The sequence below is a fragment of the Brachycentrus maculatus genome, unplaced genomic scaffold, assembly GCF_059751285.1.
Source record: "Brachycentrus maculatus isolate JH-2025_06_01 unplaced genomic scaffold, ASM5975128v1 h1tg000011l, whole genome shotgun sequence".
Lineage (NCBI taxonomy): Eukaryota > Metazoa > Arthropoda > Insecta > Trichoptera > Brachycentridae > Brachycentrus > Brachycentrus maculatus.
The window spans coordinates 977,178-994,718 of record NW_028280765.1 but is presented as its reverse complement, the minus strand read 5'-3'; positions in this window follow the sequence as shown (position 1 = coordinate 994,718).

The following is a 17,541-nucleotide window of genomic DNA, read 5'->3' as shown; positions in this document are numbered from 1 at the left end:
TATTATGTATTGATCCGGTGTATATTTATATATTTATTTAGTATAAGCTCTAATGATTTTTATAGTGCTTTCTCATGCAATAATCGTTTCAAGAACCTAATTTATGTAAATCCATCATACAGACATCACGGAGGGCTGGTTCATATATGTAGGTACTTTTTGTAAAATACGATTATGTTGTTTTAATGTTTATAATTATGGTCAATAACAGTCAAAAAACCGATTATATATCAAACTAACTAACTAAACAGTAAGACTGGTAGACTAACACTATATATCAAGCCGTCTTCTCCATCGAGAAGTGATGTTAATTGATACCCTCAGTGCACTGTTTGAAGGCTGATTATTACGAGCGCCGTCATTCCGGATCATAACGAGAGCACACTAATGTTATACGAACTTACCTCCTACTCGCACTCCCCGCATTCATTATTATAATCGGAATAAAATGTTTAATTAGGGAACCTTCACATTATCCCTCTGTATTGATGCATCAATCTCCGTATAGGTACATTGGTGCTTGTATTTGAAGAAAACCTAATGAAAAGCTTTTGAAATCTAGCGAAATTATTATCTTTTAAGCTTTATTTGCAATATTTTTTCTTTTACTATAAATATCATGTAAAATATTTGTATTAATAATATTATTTTTTACACAGTTTAAATGCTACTCTACTATAAGGATAGTTTGGTGAAAGAAGCTCTTTTCGCTATTTATGCTTGGCGTTGTTCGTAAATATGGTGAAATACGGCATTTGATCGGTTTTTCAATTCGCGTTACACACCTTAACGCCCCACTGCGAATCCGCCTTAAGCCCGATAATAGTACTTTTCCCCCAGTGTATGTAATTCAGCTGTGCTCCCTTACATTCTCCGCGCGCACGAGCCGTTCAAGAGCAAAAACAATATTTATAATATTTATGTAGTGACGGTTTATGAGCAAGGGGTAAAAAACTGTCGGTCTGCAAGCACGAGAAGTCTGACCCCCATTAACGTAGAAGCATGGTTATGGCGGGTTTGCCACATTAGCGATGAATCGCATAAAATTTCAACCAATTATCAGGCAGAATCAACACGTATATCGGCGTGTCTATATGGAGATTTCATTATGCGCTAGAATTTCTTATATCAATATAATTATATCATGAAAAGAACGAGGCCGTCCTGCGACAGATCTACTAACACCGGCATCTGATGAAATCCGTCAAAAAAATTAAAATCTCCATATTTTGTACTTGGACACAACTTAAGTTATGCCTACTCCGAACCATAATTCAGGGGATGGTTGGAGGAAGGATGATGAAGGGAGGCGAGGAAGAGAAAGACGAATAATGTCATTGTTGCGGAACATCAGGAACTGGACGGGTCTCGGAGTGAAGCATCCGTCACACGTCATCGTGACAGAACAGGACCATGAATGATATCAATAGACATGGTACTGGAAGAAAAATATTCTAATGAGGTGTAGTTTCACAACTGGTCTAGGGTACTTTAACTCGTATGACAATTTAATCCCAGCGACATACCTTTCAGGTAGTATTTTACGAAAATAGCGCCAAACAATTGAGCCGTCATTTATAGCGATTGTGATCGTAATATTGTTTACTCTGTTTTATCACATTAATTCATTAAACATTGAACTATTATCCTTGTATTGCTATTGAATTTTACTAAGTCATACTTCTATTTAGTAAGTTATATTCAATTTCACATTTAAAAGCGATGGTTTTTTAGCAACGATGTAAAACTACCTCTTAAATTTATTTTTAAGCCTCTTTATAACTTTTGGAATTTAATTGTCGCTGAATTTAATTATTTTTTACAAAAAAAAATCGTACAATTTTTGTTCAAAATATATGGTCGAAGCTAATTGCGGGTGCAGGTAAGTAATCGGCAAACCTGATTTTCCTCTGCACTAACTTTTCTGTCTCGCGGCGACAGACCGAGACTGCTCACTGCGGGATATCTTTACTGAAGCATTAACCCGCGATCATAGAGTATGTCAGATCTTCGTTCGTTCGACAATCAATCGTATATATAAGGGGCAACAAGTGCGGCCAATGTTTTCAATGCCACTCGAAACATAAAGGGCATGTAGTTTCTCAGCATATTCTCCTTGTCACTTTTTTCAAATGTAATAATACCGATTCGAGTATTGTGTTCAAATAAAACACTTGTACTATACCACTTTTGAGTTTATCAATGTTAACCCGACTAGTTTCGAGAACTACAGATGTTCTCATCAACAGGTAACAATATAATGAATACGTTTTTTTATGTTCACCTATTGATAATAACATTTGTAGTTCTCGACACTAGTCGTGTTTACATTAATTAACTCAATAGTGGTATTTTACAAGTTTTGTATTTTTATATTTTAATTAATGCCAAATCAATAAATAATGGAATAATATAGAATGCCCACCGAAGATCTATTTAATTTCTACTTTATATACGATTTAGAGTCTTCGGTGCCTTTTACCTACAAAATAAATTACAAGCTTTGGTATATTGTAAAACTTTAACCCTTCGCCTATCCAAAATATCGAAAACGTTAAATTGACAGATAACTGAAGATCTGCAATATGCTTTTGTTCCAGCGCGATAAATCTCCTAATTATCGATGTGATGTGCAGTCAATGAGATGTTTGTAAACATTATACATTCACCTATCATACAGCGTATTCATTATTGTTTTGTTTAATGCTTGTGTTCTGTGACGGTTAACAGTTATTGACATGTTTAGATCCATGCAGTAAAAAGGATATAGGTTGAAAATCATACAGGAGAGATTGTAAATTATTTAGACATTAATTGTGCTGAAGGTTGGTTTATAACTTTATTAATATGTAAATTCCACACAGTAAGTTACATTCGATGGTTCCGCGTTGAAGTTTGTTTGATTTATTACACGCGGGTGGATTTTTTCTTCCTAATTTTCATAAATAACAAATATTAGAGTCTTTATAACATAGTTAGACGGCGTATCTTTGTAAAATCAACGCCCTTAATAGGTGTATAATGGATGCGGCGTAGTAATAAAATACGCTTATAAATGTGTATGAAGGCATCGTCTCCCAATATGCCCACATTGATTTAATTGTTTAACTTGCATTTAACGATGTGCGACGCCTTAATTGTGAATCGAGTCACAATAAAGAAGTTTTATGAATCATCAAAGGGCGGATAACGCGGAGTCACTCAGTTTAACTGGTGCGATGATTACTGGTGGTTCCGACCTGTTAGTTCGCGCGTGGGCTATCAAATTTGTCGAAATAACCCGAAATTAAATTCGTCAAAACACGGCTAATTGTCCCGAGGGCGTCTGAACAATATTTAATTAATTAAAAATCACCGAGCAATTTATCACGGCGGCTGCACGAGGATACCGACACCTTGTGCGTGAACTTGCAGACATTTGCCGATCAGTACAAGTAGTGCACATTTATGGAATGAAACTCTCCGTGAAGCTAACGATTTCCTAGAAACTAAGACCGTTGTTGCAGATTTTTCCAGCAAAAAAGGCAAAATGTTGGCACATTAAATTATAATTATCGGCAAGATAAGAGAGTGAATTATCATGAATTATTCTTTTCCACACATGTTATTTGGAAGGTAAACTCTTTATATACCTTGAGGTGCAGGTAATTCAAACAGTTCATTTTCTCCTTTAGTTGTTTTCCATTGAATACCTGTGGTTGAATTGAGAACAAAGAAGCATTTTTAAGACCTTTTACCTGAAAATATTGGTGATGCCTTTCTTTTCGTTTACCCTTTATTTTTCTCCGAACTGGATTAATATAGCTTGATCTGTATTATAAATAAAATGAAAGCAAGGGAATCTTTAGCAGTTTAGTTAAATTTTAAGCATTTAATTCATGTATTTATTTTAATCTAGCTGTACCCAGCTGATTAAATGAATTTAAATGAAATGAGAATGTACAAATTTCTAATACAATTGTTAATTTTCACAATTCTCTGGGTATACTATATTTTAGCAGCTGTCAAGAAGCATGATACCCGCCATGAGCGATATTTAGTATGCGTGTGTTGCAATTTCAGCAGGTGGCGCTGCTATTGTAGTAAAAAATCTTTTAAAAAAATCACGTTTTTACCTGTCACAGGTATAATAATGCAACATTATTATACCTGTTTTAAAATTTCGAAGCAATCGGTGAATAATTTTAGAATATTTAAGATTTCGAACAAACACACATTGATATTTTTAATAATATGGAGACACACGTATCCATGAATGCAACGTTGCAAAATAGATAAATATGATTTTTTAAATTAAGTTTTAACCGTTACGATTTGGTGTCAAATTGATTTCATACAAAAGTAATTGGGTACATAATGGGTAAAATAATATTTGTAGTCGAGGAAGTTATGTGGTCAGTAGTTCCTTCCTGCAGCGTGGGTTTATCTCTAATAAATAATCTTCCCCTTTACAAGAGTATTATGGGAACGCGCCTCTATTCCAGGAAAATCCCAAAATAAGCGGATTGTTTCTGCCGCTGTACAATTTTAAATGTGTTTAATTTACGTTATGATTTAATTGAAATATAATGTTATAACCTTGCTCCTTATCTTTTTTTATGATAATTATTTCAACGCGTTTACTTTTTAAATATAAATACATACATTATATAGTTGACTTACTAACTAACCAACACGCTGATTCTCCATAGGAATTAACAGAGAGAGTGGCAAAACTTCTGTTTTTCAGGTTTCGTGGCTTTTATATCCTTACATTCATTCCAACAACTGCTATGGGTAAAATGATCTTACTAGCTTACAATCAGCGTACTAAATTTGGCAAGCGTGGCTTTGCTGTTGCGAGCCGATGGCTTGGAATGCTCTTCCATCACCATTTCAAAATAAAACAGTAAGAGCTTAATGAATTTTAGAATCAAACTTAAAACCCATTTGTGAGTTGATTCGTTTCCATAATTTTCTTTTCTCCAATTCAATCACAGCGACGCGACGCAGCCTTGTTGTAGCATTTTACGAAAATGGCGTGATTTCAATAACCCAAAATTATTATTTTATTATTATTATTTATTTTCTCACACATGCACGATAATAGCATACTTCTGGCCCTTCCCTTTCAAGGATATGAAGTATTGATCATGCCATATATTCTCCGAGCTTCCTCGGCATGTATTTCTAGCCACATTCAAATAGTAAATCGGTTCTCTTTTAGCTTTACTTAAGCTTTTCTCACACATGCTATCTTTAAGCAGTTTTAAATTGATGTATTTCAATAAATAATAAATCATATTTATCCAAGCGTTCTTCATAACCAGTGTGGACAATTTTACATATTATCTGAATCCTACGTCTACCTACTGTAAATTTCGATCTACCCAGCGTCATAAAAAAACCTAGTACATTTTGTATGCTGTTCGATAAATAGGTACATTTGTAGAGAAAAACGTTTATTGCTATACTGTTAACATTTATCTAACCAGACATTATTTGATATGGTGTAGGCTCAGGCGGAGGAAAATGTAATATGCTTCAAGATAAAAAAGGTCTGGCTATTGACCTGTCGTCCTATCGATGTCCTAACGGCCCCCTCCCGCCGCCCTTCGAGCCCTCTCGTTCTTCCCACCCTGCCCAGAATTCCCGAATCTCCCGACTGGAGACGGGGAGAGTGAGTTCGCGTCATATTGGGGATTTTAAATTAAATGTTTGATCTGTCGCGATACACTCTGCTGTTTCTATATATGGCTTCTGCAAGTCGAGTTATTTGTCAAGACGCACAAGAAGTGGATTTGAAATTAATGTATTATTGTTTATATATGTATATGTATATATATATATATATATATATATATATATATATATATATATATATATATATATATATATATATATATATATATATATATATATATATATATATATATATATATATATATATATATATATATATATATATATATATATATATATATATATATATATATATATATATATATAATCTAATTTTTATTGCTGAAGCGTCCTTGAAGTAACATTTGTCGACGTGATGAGTTATAATCGCTTTATGATAATAAAATATTTACGGGTATAAAATATTTAAATATTTGTATCCTCGTTCGAGATAACCTCCATTGCCTCTTTGAGATTTGTGATATCTATTATTTTAATGTACCATAAAATGGCAATAAGAACTTTTATAATTTTCACAATTTGTATTAATAAATTTGGTGAAAGATAAATTTATTTATTTAAAAAGTACCATGTGCACTGTATATTTATCCTATTAAAATTGAAGAATTGATGTCCTCAATTAATGTAAATAAATATATCTCCAAACGAAGATGTTCTCATAAGATAAATAACATTGAGTATCGGTGGTGGTGCTATGATGTTAACAACGGACATTATCACTTTGTTATCTTTTCGCTTATTTCCGTCGCGTCGGTGTTTAGCACTTTCGGAGTAAACATTTGTCGAACCTCCCAGGTTAAGGACTAATGACGCGACGCGTTCCCCGCGAAATACCTGCATAACGAATTTTATTTGAAATGGAACCGACGCACCCCGAGGAGGCCGCCATTTTGCGCGTTATTTATTTGCTAACCGAATTCCGGAGCTTTCTGCAGCCTATACTTATGTCCAATAAACATGTTTCACAACCGCGCGTTGTAAAATTTCTCCAAAGATCGAAATGTCCCAACCCTTCGTATCAAATCGCAACGCATTCTTAATCGATCCTGTATCCTTTTCCGTTACGGTCCTTCGAGCTTACCTCTCGTCTCGGGTCTGAGGTTCGTCTGAGCCTTCGGGCGCCGCCGCCAAAAGAACATTTTTGAACCCTAATACTATTAACAAAAGGGTCTAACAGAGGATAACTGCAAGAGGGTTGTTTTGGTATAGAATATGAGGTACATTTGCACTTTCTCAGTATTTCTTTACGAAAACAGCAAATTTCTGAGAAATTATTTCCCTAATCAAAGTGAACCATCACGGAGCCTAATGAAACACATATGTTTATCACACCGTTTAAACAGGTAGCTTTCGTAGATATGTATGAACGTAGGTAGGTATACAGATGTACATATGCATAAATGTTTTTTTGAACTTATTATCGTAGTAGGTATGCAGGTACCTATGTTTCAAAATAAAAAGTATAACTTCTTACTCTTTTAATATTTTCAGATTATCGAGTTTACGATATTGATCATTGAATGGATCTCTAGCGTTAATTATACTGTTGATATGTTGCTTATTTTACAAGTTTTTATTTTATCGAGAATTCACACTACTTTTAATGTTTATCATCAACTTATTTAAAAAATTTACATATTTTTACGAATAATAATTATTCTGTTGTTTTAAATGCATTTTTTTACATTAAAAAAATAATTATTTACTGCTTTAAATAAACATATTAACATTAATAGCATGCATATTTCTAATGATATTTTTATGACTCTTTTATCACTCTGTTTGAAAGAAAATATGTACCAATAAGTAAGTTTTACAATATTATACCATTATGAATTCAAAAGACTTCTTATTCTGTCGCGAATAATTTATTTCGATAATAAACAAAATTATCGATGTTTAAAAACTCTTCCTTTTTCGCAGATTTTGCAAAATACGTACATTTCTTAGTTGGATATTTTTAAACTTAACTTGTCCCTCTTTTTATAAAGTAAAAAACTCCAATTATAGGCATGAACATAGTAATATAAAATTCATACATCAGTTAAGGTATATATCATACTCATAAACTAATTGTTTTTTTTTTATTTATTAGGTATGTTAAGTTTTTTAAGCGCCTTGGATTATTTTAATGTGGAACTCAATTAATCACTAAGGATAAGGGGAAGACTTGCGTATTTTTTTTTATTTACAAATGTTTTCATTTTTATTATTTAAGCTTATAATTTGACCAGATAATTTATTCTCAAAAATATGAGTGTGTTTAAAATGATCAGTTAAACCAGCCTATGACGGTCGTCAGCCACGTAAATGCCCAGACTTCCATATTCTTCTTCATCTTTGATGAGATGTCAAAAAATAACATGAAATACAAAGTTGTTTTATTTTATTAATTATACATATTTTTATTTCACACACCTCTCGGTTAAGGGACGTTGAGCAAGGTTTGGTTGTTGTGTAGAGTGAGTATAATGCACAAAGGTGGTAGAATACGAAGGCTAAATGCTGTTGAAGTCATCTATCAACATTCTGGCGCCGTCGGTTCTCCTTTAGTCTTGCCATTCCGAATTCCCCGAAGACTCTATCTCTGACCATTGTGAATGGATTTTTTCGAGCTACCTACATAATAACACGAACCTCCGAGTATGAATGCGCTAAAATGTCCATTAACCACTATACCATACAATCATTTACCTGTGCACTATTATATAGCATAATGCAAAGTAAGTTTGAACGGTGTAGTATATTTGGAATCATTGATATTTCATCAAACGACTCTTCGGTACCTTTCGCCCAAATATGTCAATTCAATAATTTTAAAATTATACATATCGTAGTCGTACAGGAGAAATTGACCAACTAACAATACGTAAAATATTCAAGAGGGCCATTTTAGTCACTTTTGTTGGCAAGAAAATAATCATCATTGCAGTTAGTCATTTTTAACAAGTCAATATATTCTACTTCCAAGTTTAAAATCGCTTTTGAATTTTTTCAGTACAATATTAAGCTAGTAAGATATAAAATAGTCAATAAGTCACGTTTTTGTAAAAAATGCACGTGGTCACTTTCTTCTGTATGACTTCGATATATTAATTCATTTATACTATATGTATATATATATATATATATATATATATATATATATATATATATATATATATATATATATATATATATATATATATGTATATATATATATATATATATATATATATATATATATATATATATATATATATATATATATATATATATATATATATATATATATATATATATATATATATATATATATATATATATATATATATATATATATATATATATATATATATATATATATATATATATATATATATATATATATATATATATATATATATAACGCTTTACGCTAACCCAACACAAACAATATCAATATTGTATCATAAACTAATAAAATTCATGTGAAAAAAAACTCTAAATTACATCATATAGAATACATTTTGAGTGTGTCCAAATACTTGTTCACAAATCTGGATAATCTCCAATCAGAAATTTAAAAAAATTAAAAATTGACTTCTCAGCATAGATTAAACCAGCCTATGACGGTCGTACGCCCCCCCCTCCGTAAATTCCCAGACTTCCATATTCTTCTACGTCTATGTTGTGTTGTCAAAAATATCATATAGAATATTTAAAAACATGTTCAGGTTAAACTTATTAATGTAAACCTGAACATGTTTTTAAATATTAAAAAATAAATTTGATGCTATTTAAACGCTAATTATTTTTTCACATGTGTCAAGTCCTGACTATATCCTTTCTTATCAGCGTTGATTCGATTTCCCCTTGAACCTTTTTTTGTTCAGTTTCTTATCTTTCGCCCTTTAGGCTATCTAAAATCTTGTCGGGTTCCTGCCATATTCCTGTTATTCCCCTCTTTTTCACAAATAAAAAGCGTAATTAGTTAAATGTTACATGGTTCAAGTTTATCAGGGGAAGGATCAAAGTTCACATATCGCTCACTCCTTTTAACAACGTCATACATAAAAAATCGTCGATTTTCAGTTGTGCATGTTTTCGGAATGCCCAGAAAATGTACTATATCCCAGCAAAAGAGGCTTATTTTTAACTTAATATTTACCCGCTACAGGGCAGAAAGTGTTGTTTTTGCATTTTGAAGAAAAGGTATTGTTGAATTATTTTTTTAAATGTACAAAATATTTTTCAAATGGAGAAAAAACCTTCAGGTTTTACCTAAAAAGATCTGTTGCACAATAAAAAGTTCAATAAGTGGCTTGATATTTATTTTTAATACATTGTATTATATTTTTAAACTTTAAAAATGTTCTCCTGAAAAATCTTTTTTTTTTGTTTATAACGTTCTTGAAAAGAGTGAGCGATATGTGAAAGAATATATGATAGTTAAACTCGTGGATTCATTAAAAGCATTGGGGGCTGGAATTACAAAGTCGATATCTACGTAGTGTAGATAACGTTAACTTTACTTCTGGACCTTTACTTCTAACGACTTTGGGATTTAAAAATTAGTCGTTAATCCGTATTGGCAGGAAGTTAATATTACCAATAAAAACAATGGTATTTTATTTTATGTATTAATTTTTTAAATCAAACACAGATTTTTTGAGTCATCTAAGCTGTATTTTACTAACGAAAACACATAAAAAATTTATATTGTGACAATTGTTTCGTCTAGTTATGGCATTTTCGAACGAATATTTGAAAATGCCATAACTTTTTGTTAATAAAATAGAACTTATTAGACTCAAAAAATCTGTATTTGATTAAAAAAAATGGATACATAAATCAAAATGGAGTTCTACAAATTAAACGCCAAATCAATAAATTATTTTATTTTACCGAATATTCATATTTATCTGCCAAATGCAGTTCAAAAGTTTGTAAACCCCCGATAAAAATACATAAATATTTTGCACGTGTACTCAAATACGGATGTGTGCAGTTTTTTGTCAAGTGATTTTTTTTTCTGTGGGTGTAAATTAGTTTTAAGTTAAAAGTTATAAAGCTATATTTTATCGAGCTTTTGTAACTTTAATAATACTATTTAATACTTTATTTGTATTTAAAAAAAAAATCATTCGTATATTGTAATTTAATATTCTTCTTAAGGAAGGAACGCAAGGCTGAGGTACGCATTATCGATAAAATTAAGAAAGGTGTGTTTAGATGGTTTGGATATGTGGAATGAATGAGTAAGGAAAGAACAGTAAAAAAAAATTATGACTCGAATGTAGTTGGAAAAAAAAGATCGAAAAAAAACTTCGCATGATCAAGTATTTCAAATAATTGAAAGTGGTCAGGTCAGGAGTCGGAATAATCAGCGGTATGAATGTGGAAGAGGCAAAGATTGTTTACAAAGACAGAGTGGTGTGGCATTCTATCCTCTCTGCCGATCCCTGCAGAGAAGCGGTATGATTATTTAGTTAGTTATACTCGCTTGCTTGTGTTAAACAATAAAATATATTGTGAACAATGTATTTTAAATAAACGTGTAATGGACAAAGACAACCAAAAAATTGTGATTGTTCAATTTGATTTGTAAATATGTATTTACTTCGGATTAAAACATTTAATTCAGTTTATAATTATAATAATGTGTCGAAATGTGGTCCCGTGGTTAGTGTCGCGGACGCTTGAGTCAGATTTTCTCGGTTCAAACCCACTCTACCACAATTTAATACCTATTTCCAATAATAAGTCGCCTAGGCTCACATAAGTGGTATGGAATTGAAGTGTTCTTGTAAATAATAAAAACACAAATATGTCTCTTTATAAAAAAAATAATAACAATAATATTCGATAAATTTATTATTTGAAATAAATACACAATGTTATTGAATGTCAGAATACAGTTACTTATTAAATGACATTTCATGTAAATTGCTGATACTGTTATCGTTTTGCTGTGAAAAATTAGCCATAAAGTTATCAGACATTATTATTAATACGTCCGTACCGTCATGCATTACGGATTTTCCAATGTCACTTGAACATTTCAGCTATAAAGATATCTTATTGATAGATTCGCATGAACGAAATCGTTGCATAAGTTTGAAGAACAAATGGTTATACGACTGATAATATTGTTATTATACTGTGAGAATTGATATGTTCACTATATTTGTAATGTGTGCAAATCTTTGTTCTCAAATGCCGGATTTGCTCCATTTCTTTACTTCACATTATTTTTTTCTTGTTGTTTAATGGCTCTTATCAATGTAGACGAAATGAGTTATATTTGTATTACTTATACGTATAAAATGGTACTTGTACTGCATTTGATAAATACATTGTTATGGCAATAAATACATGGCGATAAATACATGATAAATACATTGTTATTAATGAGGCGACCAATATATTGTATATATTTATAGCGTTTGGTACCAGTCAAGGATTAAGGTATCAATTTATTAGTGAAATATTGAGCGAAAATTAAACGAGAGTCCTTACATACGAGTATACTACAGTAGATCTCTAATTTTTTCGAATCAATTGGGACCGAACCCATTTGGATAATGAAAAATTCTAATAATTGGACTTTTCTGAAAAAGGCGTCTATTTTAATTAAGTACTGCATGTATGTATGTTGAAAGTAGGAGAATATTTTAAAAAGAAAAATAGCTTTTAATTAATTGAATGAAAAAGGAACACTTTCACATGTAAAGCTTAGTTTTAAGTGCTGTACAACATTAACGTACTGTACTATATATAAATAAAAGTCATTGATTGCAGGTGACTCTTTCCACATACTTACACCATGTTATTTATTTTGCACGATTCGTCTCTCCTGATAAAATTTCACGGGTGAATAGCCGTAATACTACCTCGTAACTTTGTCACATAAATAAGCGCTTATATTTTTCATGTCATAGGTATAGATAGCATTATCCATTTAAAAACGTCCGTGTAATGAACTATTACTACAATAGATACGAGTACCATGGCCCGCTATTGTCGGCCGATATCTGAGGCCACTCGAACGAAACCACAATTACCCTGGGACACTTGGTTCGATGATTTTGAATTCCTATAAAGACATCCTCCTTTGTAATATGTACTTTTGAGACAAAGTGTCTATATATTACATCAATATGCATAACATGTGTTTACCAATATTTGGGTGAAAAAAATATTTTTAAATTAGTTTAAAAACAGGAAATTGTTCGACAAATATGTAACGGCTTGAAGTTTGGCTTAGCATATGCGAGTTTCTGGAATATGAAAATATTATTATAAGGTATATTTCAGTATATGCATTCAACTAATAATAATTTGACGTTTAGCCAATTTCAATAATTAAAAAAAAAACTATATCTAAAAAAGTAACTGCCTATTACAGAATAGGGACCAGCTATGAGTTTCAGACCAGTTACTCTAATCTCTAATACAAAGCCAAGTAGTCCATTATTTAAAATAGTTTTCTTACATCGAAATAAGCGCACGAGGAAAAAAATGGATTTACATCAATCCTAGATTTAAATCCATTTTATTAATGTATTATTATATTTTATGTATTCACTTGTGTGTTCATCTTCATGAACTGAGGTAAATAATTTGAATTTCCAACTAAACAATAAAATTTAAAGAAATTAAATCATTTTTTTTAAATTTATATTATTTTTAGTATTTAATGTGTAACATAATCCGTAACTACAATTATTTTTTATTACATTTTATTACATCCCATGTATTTCGGTCTTTCAACTTTTTTGATTTATTTTTACACGTGTTATTTAAACAATACTATTTCATAAATGTATATTTATGAAATCTTTTTGCACAATGATTACTATTTACAAGTCAAAAATTTCGATCAAATCTGTGGTATTTCGTTTTCCTCGTTACATTTTATGTGGTTCAGGGTGTATTCTCCAAAAGTTATAAGCGATTGATGTTTGACATAACGAAAAACAGCGAATAAAAACCTATCCTTGTTATATCACTTGTCTTCAATCTGTCATTATTTGTCAATATTGATATACATTGTTCCCGTCGAGTTTGTAATGTGTGCAAATTACGGTTGGTTTCGTCAAATTGAGAAATTCGTGCATTGGTTATACATGCTTACCTATATTTAGAGAGTAAAGCAACAAAAATAGAGTTTAAATGATACTTATTTCCTATGATAATTTAATTATAATTTATTATTTTTTAAACCTGCCTATGACGGTCGTGTAAATGTACCCTTGACATAAAAAAGAGGATAACGCTAGCCAAGCAAACTTTTATGAAAAAGTACAGCCTCCTATCAAACAAACATTTAAAAATTGAAGTAAGAAAAGGATTCATAAAGGCTTTTGTTTGGAGTGTTTTGTTGTATGGGTGTGAAACCTGGACCATCCAAAAGTACGAAAAAGACCGGCTTGAAGCATTTGAGATGTGGGTTTGGAGGAAGATGACCAAGACATCATGGGTCGTAAGGAAGTCCAACGAAAAGGTGTTGCAGGACGTAAAAGAAAGAAGAGAGCTTTTAAATCATATTTTGAAGAGGAAGGCCAAGCTAATAGGGCACTCAATTAGACATAGCACCTTTCTTAGCAACATCTTCGAAGGAAGAATCTTGGGAAAACGAACAAGAGGCCGCCCAAGAACTTCATACTTCCAGGATTTGAAGCGGCTCATGGACGTCTCCTCCTATTCGCAGCTCAAGAGGATGGCGACTGACAGAGACAAGTGGCTGACACAACAAGGCGCTGCCTTTAGAAGATGATGATGATGATGACGGTCGTAAGCTCCGTAAATGCCCAGGCTTCCATACCCTTCTTCGTCTATGTTGAGATGTCGAAAATAATATTAAAAATAACTCCTGTAATTGGAGAAAATCCAGATTTGGGATCAAGTATTTAGACACTGTCAAAATGTTGTAAACTTATTTCTTACCGAAAAATAACATAATTAATATTCCATATAAATATTTCTATAATTTTGATAGAAACACTTGATAAAGAAAAGGAAATTGATTTTTTTGTCATATAATAATAATAATATGTTGGTGCACTGAGTGCATTAACTAAGTAAATATGTACAATGAAATTCTTTAAAAAAGTTGTTATGAAAGCTCGTGCACGCTTTTAAATTTCCGTTTGCAGGATTGAATATCGTTATGCTTCGTCAAATATCCAATTAAGTCTAAGGTTTTAATTACATGTCATCTCTAAAATTCATTGGGTAAGGTGTAGTCTGCAGTCTGCGGTCTGCACTATGTGTAATGTAATGTGGACTTGTAGTTTTTGCATGCAATATCCAGACACCAGACACAATTAATTGACTACGAACCGCCATAATATTACCATGATTCCGTTCCATGCCTTATTCATTTTGGTAAAATGTTAATGTGAAAACTTTATGAGCTGTGTAATTAGGATTATTCAGAGTTTTATTTTATTTTGTTTTAATAGAATTTCGGGCATTCCTGAATTAATTCACTTTTAATTTCACGTTCGATAAAATATCTTATCTATGTGCATTCAAATCTTGATTTTAATTTTAATGCGAGTATTTTTTGTGTCATCAACGTACGTATACCGACTATGGTGATATTCAAAACTGGATTTACGTAAAAGAAAAGTATATTAATAAGTATGTTTACAGGAGCATTGCACAATTTCACCTTGCGTTTATTAGATTAAAAATGTTGTATAATTTCTAAAATGTTTTATACTTTAAATATCTAGCTAAATAGGTAATGACTTCAAGCCTCACCGAATATATTTAATGGAAGGACTTAACAACATTTCATAATTAATTTTAGTTTGAACAAAAAACCCTATATTTTTCATGAAATAATTATAATTCAACTAACGTCGTCTAAATCTTTGTTTTATGGCCTTTTTAAGCATTTTTAAATGATGACGGTGTTTTTGATAATTCATTCAATTTGTGCATTGAGGATAGAAAGGAAATTTGGATGCTTAATGTCCATGAAAATGGGCATTTTGATAGACCCCGACGAAATCAATTACATGTTACTCTTATTAGACTATTATGCATTAGATCTATCTCGCACGTAAAAGCTTTAGAATCAATTTATTCTACATAAATTTATAGCGTGTATATTACTTGATTTGAAAAAAAATATCATCTCTTGAGTCTCCTCCATAAACAACAAATATAAATGCATAAGTAGGTACTTATTTTTAGAGAAATTGAGTTACATTGTTGACTTTTTCACTTTGTCCTCATTCCTTATTCTTACTAGCGACCAAAGCGTTCTGGCACCTTTTTTCACGGATATATTTTGTTTAAATTTTGATAATCAATTAGACGAAACAATGTTTCCACTTACGTAAAAACAATCTATATTCTAATTTATCAAAATTATAAAATAAGATTTTTTGTTTAAAAAAAAGCCCTGCTAGCGAATAAAATGTCTTACGATTTGAGTAGATCGTGCGTGATAGATCTTATGCGGTCAGTAGCAGGCAGTGGTGTCTACTGGAATATGAAAATATTACAAAATATTATGTATGGCGCTTATTAGCGGTGGTTGCGAGTCGCCTTTGACACACAACCGTGACGGACTCCTCCATGGAGCTCCGGACATGATAATTCCAGCAAAACCTGAAACCAACGCAACGGTTGCTAATTATTACGAGAAATCTTTTAGCGACCAAATTACTTTTCATTTATTACGTTTTCCAAACGTTTCACGAATTCAGTCAAAGTAATTTTATCACGAAAAATTGCGGTAAATAAAAATACGTTTTAATTGATATTAGTAATGTTAGTAAATAACCACTCACCGACTACTTCTGTCTACCGGTTTCGAGACGTACCCGTCTCTTCGTCAGGACATACACTACAATTTAACAATCATGCGAACAACACTTCACCACACCCACTTAGTACTATTCACATACACTATCACTACACATGCAAAACATGCAGAGCGAGTTGTTAGTCCCACCATGCTTTTGGGAAACTGAAGTTTCCCAAAAGCATGGTGGGACTAACAACTCGCTCTGCATGTTTTGCATGTGTAGTGATAGTGTATGTGAATAGTACTAAGTGGGTGTGGTGAAGTGTTGTTCGCATGATTGTTAAATTGTAGTGTATGTCCTGACGAAGAGACGGGTACGTCTCGAAACCGGTAGACAGAAGTAGTCGGTGAGTGGTTATTTACTAACATTACTAATATCAATTAAAATGTTTGACCACAAAGTAAATGCTTTGAATATAAATAATATAAAAATACGTTTGTTTTTTTTTTATCACAATCGCAGTGCCATCCGTTGAACGTAACAGCAACACACGTAATACCTACTTAACATAAAATTACATGAAGTCACATACTTGAAGCTGCTGGACTCCGAGAAGGTGAAGCTCCAACCACCAAGATATGTCGTGAGTTACATGACTCACGTAGGTCTTGAGAGTGAGCTATGACATAGAAGGGAGGTCACAATAGACCAAATATGGTCGCAGTGACATAAGGGATCCAAGATCTCTTGACTTCTTAAATATATTTAAAAAAAAACAATTTGAAAAACTAAACATTTCTTATGAAGGATAGCGTATGGCGTAACGCAACTTAACATTTTTAATGTTTTAAATTGCATTTTCGTTTTATAGGTTTATAATATTTCGATTGCTTCACAACATTGTAAAATTAAACATATTAGTAATGTGTATTTGCTTTGTATTTTATTTATTTTCCCAAAATTAGAATGTGGCACAGTAATGCGTAACCGTTGGTACAGTTAATTAAAAACAAAACAATCTACAGAATGAGATTTATTATAGTTTTATAGGAAAGTATAAAAAAAACTTATTTAATTTCAGGAGGCATGTGCTTTGTTTTGACGAAATGCTCCCCTAACCCAAAAGCAA